Consider the following 9,042-nt stretch of genomic DNA (forward strand, 5'->3'; position numbering starts at 1 on the left):
TAGCAGGCCTGTTCGGTGAGCCTCCCGTCTCTCCTAAGCCTTATCTTTATTTAGCCTTGTGCTAGCTGGAATGACAAACACATTGTGAAAACATGGGGAATGTTAAGTGTGAGAGCCAGAGGCATGGCCTAGAGACAGCTTCTCCGTTCTGATGGGTACCGCAGGTCCGAGGAGCTCTGGGCGAAGTTCTGTCCCCTGCCAGGTGAAGCTCGGACCATGTTCCGCTGCGCACTCTGAAATCGTGAGAAGAAGGTATGTCAGTGTAGTACTCTGTGGACTATATAAGTAAGCCCCTGCATTTTGAATGAAGTTTCTTGCTGAGTGCGCTGGTATTTAATCCTCCAAATATGTGGACTCCTTGGCTTTTGCAGCCGAGCAATTTTACATGCAGGTAACGGCATTTAAAGAAACTGGATACTTTCCATCCACAATAAAGAGGCCTTGTGTAGAGCAGAATGACTTCATTGCTAGCTGGTCATATGGGTGGGGAAAACACACACAAAAAAATAAATAATATAAAACAATAATGAGCACATGTACAGACAATTTTTATACCAAAGCTTTCCAAATCCAGCAACTTTAATGATTATGCGGTGGGGTGAATAAGTACTTTAATTACTCTCAGGCTTAGGTACTGTCCATTCAGTGAATCAGGATGCTAGACTACTCCCGGTGTGATAGCTGTTTGTACAGCAGCACAGAGCAGCCAATGCTAGCGCTCCGCATTGCTCTGCGATGAGGTGCTGGTGCAGAAGCAGAGCCGGGGGGGGGGGGGGGTGCTCATTTAAATTGCATTGTTTGCTTTAACAGTTACCAGAGCATGCTCTGCAGCGTTTATAATTGCCTTAATTGGTGTGTTGAGGAGGGGTGGGCAGGGGGGCTACTTTAGTGGTGGGAATCCTTATTTTAATAACTCCCCATTTCCTTCATCTACATGAGTGACTATGGTAAATGCCAACGTGAGCCAACATGGATACAGGGGTTTTTTGTAGACATGCTAAGACCACAGTCACTTGGCCTGACATCTTTTCTCTACTCACAGAGCTTTAAAGAAATCCTGCTGCTTGTTACCACAAAGATTCCATCAGCCATGCGTCATGGTTTTTAAGGCCTACTTTGTTTGCTGTTTTTCAGCATTGCATAAAATTGGCCTGGAGAGTTCTTTTAAGAACAAAATAAAAATATTTTGTCACAAAATAAGAGAGTGCTGTTGTAATCATAAGAGGGGAAAGATTCTTAACGCAGATTTTAAATTGTCTCTGACTACTTGAAATGACTGGAAATAATGTATTTGTTTGAAAATGTGTTACTTAAGAGGTTTGTATCTTTCCACTCTGGGTTCCTGATCTTGCTACTTAGGATATTAAAAATGATGTTTTAGAACTACAACTTGTTTTTGGGGTTTTTTTGAAAGGGGGGGGGGGGGGGTTGGGGAGTTGACTGCAGTTTCACTGTAGCAACATTTTACAAATCAGTAAATCATTGAAGACAACCTCAATTGAATTAACTGGCCATTTTAACCTCATTAACAGTTTTTCATGAAGTTGTACTCTTTGATTTAATTACACAGAACACAGACGACTACACCATTAGGTTTAATGGGAAGGTACATATAAATAACAAACGTAAATATTTCCCTTAGATAATCTGCCGTCCGTCACTTGGCCTTCAATTAGTCAAGGTCTGGTCTGTATGGGAGATGCTGAGGACGAGCATGGATAAATACTCAGTGTTAGATAGTTAGGAGAGAGCGATATGTTCAAGGGGAAAGCCAAATCAAACAAGGCCACTGGGAACACTTTTAGCACCTTATTGGCCAAACAAAGAGGCCCATTGTCCACCACGGGATTACATCAGCAGTTCATCAGGGGAGGCCATTGTGGCAGCAATTAGAGCAGCCGGCCCCCTGTCCTCGCTCAGATCAATCTGCCTGCCCCATGTTGGCTCAGACTGGCCTGGGCCCATGCCCCAGACTGCAACCTGAAGGGCCACACGCCTGCATACGCCGGTGCTCACCGAAAAGAATAAGGGAAGAGGAGGAGGCGCAGCCGAAGGACGGCTTTCCCACCGTCTCTTTTGTATCTGCTGTAACCACAAGGCAGGGTTAGGTGGCAGTCCTCTGTGGCTGCTCCGGGATTTGTCCTCCTAACCCCTCCTTATGGTGAATCAGTTACAGAGCTGAGGGAGAGGCTTCTTTGGGGGGGGGGGGGCTGTGATGTGGGGGGTTACGTGACTGTTAACTAATAAGACTGTTGCTGTCCCTGCAACTTAGTTACAGTGCAGGCATTGGTAAACGCTTTCCAGCTGTTTGAATTTGAATGACACATTCTTCAGCCTTCCTCCTTCATTATGCTTCCTTGAGGAACAAAAGAGGGATTTCCTTCTGGAGAGACTACCAGATGATGTACGTCGTCGCATTAACCTACGCAAACCTGAAGACTACCGGACTATGGCGCGTTCCGCAGTGCAATTCCTGGCCGTCCCCAAAGATTTATTGACGAGATATCTAAATAGGCCAGGATTGACACACAAAAAATCTTGACATGAAAACCAGAGCTCTGGCAGAAAGGACTGGATGGATTACAGAGGCAGACAGCCTCCCAAAAATATGCATGTATTCCATAGTGACCCCCGCCCCCCACCCCCGATCCCCCACCCCTGTTCCCAAACTCCCCCAAGCGTCCCTCTGTGTCTGGCAGGCTGGAGGCTAAATCTGTGCACCTGGCTGTGCAATCGACTCTAATGCCCCCCGCCTGCACCACCCCTCCCGTCACACACACACCCACCCACCCCCACCCCCCTCAGATGTGTGGGCTAGCTCCAGTCCTTCACCCCCACTCATTCCAGTTTCAGCATGGAGCCCCGCAGTCGCTGTGCACCTTGTGGATCCAGCTGCCCTGTTAATCCCCTTTCCATTCTTTCTTCCTGTACACCCTGTTCTGGGGTGAGGGGAATTGGGGGGTGGGGGCACACACTATACCCCCTGCATCAACAGTGCCCCTGGACCCCATGTGGGTCAGACTACGGGACCTCTCTGTACCATCCAACTCTGCTGATGGTTGTGCAAGACCAAGGCCGAACAATCCAAAGTGCAAATTACTGGACACTAGTGTCCGCTTGCTGTTAGAGTCAACTAGTTGTGTCAAAGTTGCTATCATCTTCAAAGCTACGTTTCTTTGAACTACAGTCTTCCAATAAAATAAATCAGCTGTAACTGTATGAGCTAAAGAAATATGATTGAAAGAGGAGGCTAGCATTTAGTTGCATGCATTATATTGCCAAAATTTATTTTCCATTTGCCCATAAAAATCAGATCTAAATAAAAGGGGTTTTGTTAATTACATCAATGTTGTTTTCTGCCGAAGGCTAACAAATATACATTGGTCTTCCTTGTCATCCACAGGGGTATTTATGAACTTCTTATGATTCGCATAAACTGCATTTTTTTTATACAAAAGATGTGGCTCCTCTATTGTCCATGTCCTTGTCCTTGAGTAGTTGAAGGAGGGCTTTTGTGCCTCATTTCATAAAAATAACAAAAGAATGAAAATGCCCCCTTTACGAGTCAACCACAACAGAAAGGGACGTCTGTGGCTTGCAGATGCAGAAGAGAAGAAACAGGCAGAAAAAGTTACCATTCAAACTTAGTTAACTTCTGTGTCTTGACAAATGCCACAATTTGAGATCTGACGAGCGTGGTGTGTCCTCAGAAGGAGAGCTGGCGTCTGCTGTGGTTATGTTGTGAGCCACAGAACAAGAGGTCCTAATGTAGGTCACTCCATCCATGTACAGGCTGTACTGCACAGGCTTTGGGCTCTAAGGTCTTGCTGTTTTAGTGAGTTCATATTGTCTAATGATGAGCATTATCTATGAGTGTTGTGATGTGCACCACCATGCTCATAAGACGTGGTGCCATTGTAAGTCTGCTTGTTGCATGTCTGCCCACATAAGCACACACATGCGGTGTTTTCAAATGAAAGATCCCCCCCCCCCCCCCGCACACACAGCACACACGCACATACACACACAAGCCACATCATATATTCCTTGCCCTGCAGAAAACACTCATCCTCCACAGACACAGGCAAACAACTCATCTCTGAACACAAAGACCATCAACAATAATCTACAGAATACTACACATGGGCCCTTTCTGTTTGGCCTCTTTTAGTGAAAACATACATCAGCAGACAGAACGCAGGTAAGAATTGTAAGGTTGAGAATGTGTGTGCGTCTGTATGTATGAGTGTGTGTGTGTGCAGGATGTAAGGTTTTATGTGGTGTGTGAATATGTGTATGAGGGTATTTGAACACATTTGTTTTTGAATATGTGTGTATGCCAGAATGCAGATGGATGTTTCTGTATGAGCATGTGAGTATGTGCTCATGTGTGTGTAGTGGGAGTGTGTGTGGGGAGGGGGAGGGGGAGTGCCCAGGGTACACAGCGGCAGAGTGGGAGATGGAGGGGCCTGTCCATCCTGCCACACAATAAACAGTTTGTTTCCCAGGAGCGGCCCTCATGTTCCTGTTGTTCGCTACGTCGCTGCACACTGGGAAACGGCCCGGTCTCCATTGTCTGGGGGTCAAAGGTCACAGGATGCTCCTGAGGGACTAAAGAAGGAGGTGAGGGGTCGGATGCGAGTCACGATAAAGAGGCTTGGCTCAAAAAAAACATTAAAATGTATTCTTTTACTGCCTTGTCTTTCTCTCTTTCACTCTCCCACTGCTCTTCAATCAAGGGTTCGAGGAGACTAAAGGGAGGTTTGCAGTCACAATAGAGCGACTGACCATTTCATAATAAACTTCCTGATTGCCTGTAGTCAATTCTCCATTTGTATAGCATGCTTTTTCCCTCTCTGGATCCCCTTTGAATGTCTTTATTATGTGTCTCAAAATGGAAACATTGAATAGAATAGGCCAGTGAATGGTTTCCCACAGATGTGTGGGTATTGCTGTTTGGTCAGTGAATATAGAGACATAGCTTCAGTGCGTAACAAAAACCCATTCTGGTTTACTTTGACTTTGTTTTCTAAAGGCAGGTAGAGGAGACCTTTGGTGGTCTAATGGTCCAATATTTGCAAGGTTGGCCTTGGCCCTGTGCTTTGCCTCAGCTGCAAGCTGAATGAATGGAATTTATAATGCAACCCTACTACTCCACCAAACCTGAAAATATAGCATGCAATAATCATTTGACATCTCGCCTGTGCCAGGAAACTGTGCTTTGGAAATGACCACTGAACTTTTCAACCACTAACTGAGTGATGCAACGATGATCCCATTGGAGGCATCCTTTGTGGTCCTGTTGGTCTGCTTTGCAACGAAGTCGAGAGAGTGTGCAATCGATCAGGGCACACGGCGTTCCCATGCTGGTCCAATGCACAGCCTTGACATTCAGATAATGTGCACAACTCAACACCAAGCAATAGTGTAAGAATGTATTTTACAATCCACTGCTTCCATGTTAGGTAGGTTTTATTCACACACACAAAAAAGGCCTCACCTTGGCTGACCTGATAAGGATTTTTCTCAAGATATGGAGTCAGTCAGGCCTTTGTGTTCTCTGGCAGAGCTCCTCACTCAGACCCAGCACTAGGGCTGAGAGGGGGGACGTGGCCACCATAGGTAACCCGCTGACTCCTGTTTTTGCGTGGGGAACAATGGCGAAAGGCCCAGACTGGGAATGAATAAGTCCTCCTCAGAAGACACAAGCGCTGTGATTGTGCAGTGACCAGGTGCACCATGCAGGCCAAGCACATGTGAAGTGGTCAGCGCTCACACTCTAATTGTGCCTCATTCACTCTGTGTGGCCTTCGCTCGGGCACTGAGAAATGGCATAGTCGCTAGATTCATCTCAGAATGGCCAGTGATGTATGTGTGCAAGTGTGTGTGTGCGCAAATGGACTATAAGTGCATTTGCGTGCGTGCATGTGTGCCTGTGTGTGTGTGCGCACAAACAAATGTACTATATGCGCAGAGGATCTTTAATTTGGAAATACTATTTTTGTCGTCATGCTGCACTTAAATTTGTTTTTCCCCACCAGTCTAAAACCCGCCCAGTTATGAAACCACTCTTTAATGATGCATTTTAAAAGCCTATTTTCTTCTCAGAGGTCGCTAGTCATGTCTTACTTTATTGCCAATTTATTTTATTCTTTTCAGAATCACCAGTGTTTAATAAGTACTCATACATTCTATTTTTAATGTCATTCAGATTGAATACAAATTATAATTCACAATAAAAATCAGTTCCATGGTACGTAGAGAGATAAATCTGAAATAATTGAGAAAACATGAAAGAAACTGTTCCTTCAAAAGAAAAGTAATTTCGTAATTTTGTTGATAAATCTTCTTTAACATTAATTATTATTATTATTATTATTATTATTATTATTTCATATTAATATGCATATGTAATTGCTGACATGCAAGGCTGATGTCCTATTGTCATCACTTTGTTTTTATTACACATTGAAAGCTCTCATTGAGCTCTGTTGGACATGTCTCATAAGTCAAGAACTAATGAAGCTGTTTTTCAAAACAGCTAGTGACCAAACCATAATTATGTGTTGTTAAATAGGAAAAAAGGTTTCTTCATTCTGAGATTTTTTCTAATGCACAAAACACACCAAAAGCTTCACACCAAAAGCAAGAACACTTTCAATGTTTCCTTAAGCTTATGTTCAACATGATTCCTTAAGCAGCGCTGCCCAATTCTGTTTTGGACTTCTACTGTCCTGTAGGTTTTCCTTTCAACCCTAATTTGGTATGTCTGATTCTATGAATTAGCAACTCAACAAGATCTCTAGTTGTTGACTGAGCTGTGTTAGGGTCGGAGTGAAATCCTACAAGACGGTAGATCTCCAGGAATAGGATTGGGCAACCCTGCCCGAAAGAGTTCACTATTGAATACATATTATGGTCTGAATGAATGATTGCATAGTTTGGAGACATTCATTATGCTGCTGGGATTTTGATCATTGATTAATTATATGTGTCTGTGAATTTTACATGGTTATTAAGTCTATTTGAAAATGAGCCTTACTAAGTTAGCTTGAAAATGCTATCTTATTTGAATAGATCTTTGACTTAAGTAACAGGCAAACATTTTTAACATTGTGAATTTGTGAATCAATCAGTTATGTATTGTCTCTTAATTGTTATTGCAATTTAATAGTTATCTTTATTGAATCTTTAAAGGTGATATCAACGTGATTGCGAAATTCTGATGGTTTATATAAACCATAAACCCTTCAAGACTTTCAAAACGGGGCTCAAACACGAGCCATGAATATCATGAATAAATATATTTTCAGTATGTACTTTGTTTGTTCCTGTGCTGTTTACCTGAAATGTTCTACCACTCAAGTATACATTTTATAATATGTGTACAAACACAAATGCAGTGATGTGCATGATGGACACATGCCTGCATGTATTTTAGCCAAATGAGGCTTGCTGAACAATTAAAATTTCACATTGGCTTCTCTGCCCCTGGGCTTTGTACGCTTAAGTTAAAGAGATTTAGCACATCTAATCTGTCCTCATAATGTGTGCCTCCAGGGTCTGGGATGAGTCTGTGTGCTGTCCTTTGGACATTCTCAGAGGTGCATATATCTTTTTTATGACACCGGGGCCAGGCCAGTGTGCAGTATTCCAGATGTGCTTTGACTCAGCCATTGTCTGCTCTACACTGGCTCCTTTTTTCAACTTTTTGCCACCTGAACATTACACAAGTGCAGCTGCTCACTCCCTTCCACTGACTGGTTAGAGCATGTTTCGCCACCACAACCTTTCCCAGGTACAGCATACAGTGTGTTCACTTTGACCGATTTTGTGTGATGGACAAAAGCACTTTTATGATTAAGCGCATGATGTGAACCTGACCAATGTGAATCACAGTGGTCATGATCTATCATTCTGCAAGGGCTGTAGTTTGGAAGTCTTTCAGTATATCTGCTAAGAAATGAAAGGGAGATAAGTATTCTATGCATCTTCGCATCACTTGAAATGGGCAGATTTAACTTGATATCATTTTTGAATTGCTAGTGGCTAGGTTCCTGTTTTGAAAGGCCAACTAAAGGTTGCTATGTGTGGTACAATTTCAGCACATGATTTATACAACTCAGATTTTCCTGGATGCTTAACCTTCACCCTGTCTTGCCCTAATGGTACCAGATCGTAATCCAACAGGGGGCTAGGGTAACAGCTGGAAATGGTTTTGAGGGCTGTCAAACGTTTGTTTTCATATCAAGATGGAGGAAATGGAGCTCGGAATAGCGCAAGTATTAGCTTTAGTAATTCAGGGCAGTAATGCATTCCTTTCGCATTTACAATGCCTGCCACCAGTCTGCCTCTCCACAAATCATCTGAACACTCATGCAATCATTTTTTCTCCAAATTGGTGGACACCCAGTACACAACAGTACTGCATGACCCTATCATTATTGCGGGTTCCCATGCACTGGGTCTATTCCTTAAGAATGTGAATCAATGTGCTGTGATCTGAGCTGGCTGGGGGTCTTCATGACACCCATGTTCTTCGCTCACTTTGCCTCCTCTGGATTAATTTCCTGCTGCGCCGTGTTTCTCTATCTGCGTCAGGATCTGGCTGCGTCTGTTCCCTCACTTCCGTCTCTCCTTCAGATGGCGTGGTGTTTTTCTCTCCTCTATGACCAAATGAATCTGGCTGGTGCCAAAGAGCAGAAAAACACTGGATTAAAATTCCCCTTTCGCTGTGTCTTCAGGAGCCCAGCTGCACTGTGCTGTTTGTTTTCAGAGCCCGGTGCAGCTGTGGAGAGCCTAGCATTATTGGGAGAAGTAGGCCAGCACTCTGCAGAAATAAATTATTTTCATTGGCAGGCGAAGGCCCTTTCTCAAACTGATAATTGTAGAGAAAGGAAAAAAGAAATAGTCTGGCTAAGATAACTCTGTAGCCAGGTAAAAAAAAAAAAAAGAAAAAAAAAAGAAAATGAAATGGAATTTGGTATTTTTAGGAGAGGTTCTTGGCAATAAATTATATTTTTTCAGTGCTTTACGCATGCA

This window comes from Conger conger, chromosome 11 (genome assembly GCF_963514075.1).
Source record: "Conger conger chromosome 11, fConCon1.1, whole genome shotgun sequence".
Lineage (NCBI taxonomy): Eukaryota > Metazoa > Chordata > Actinopteri > Anguilliformes > Congridae > Conger > Conger conger.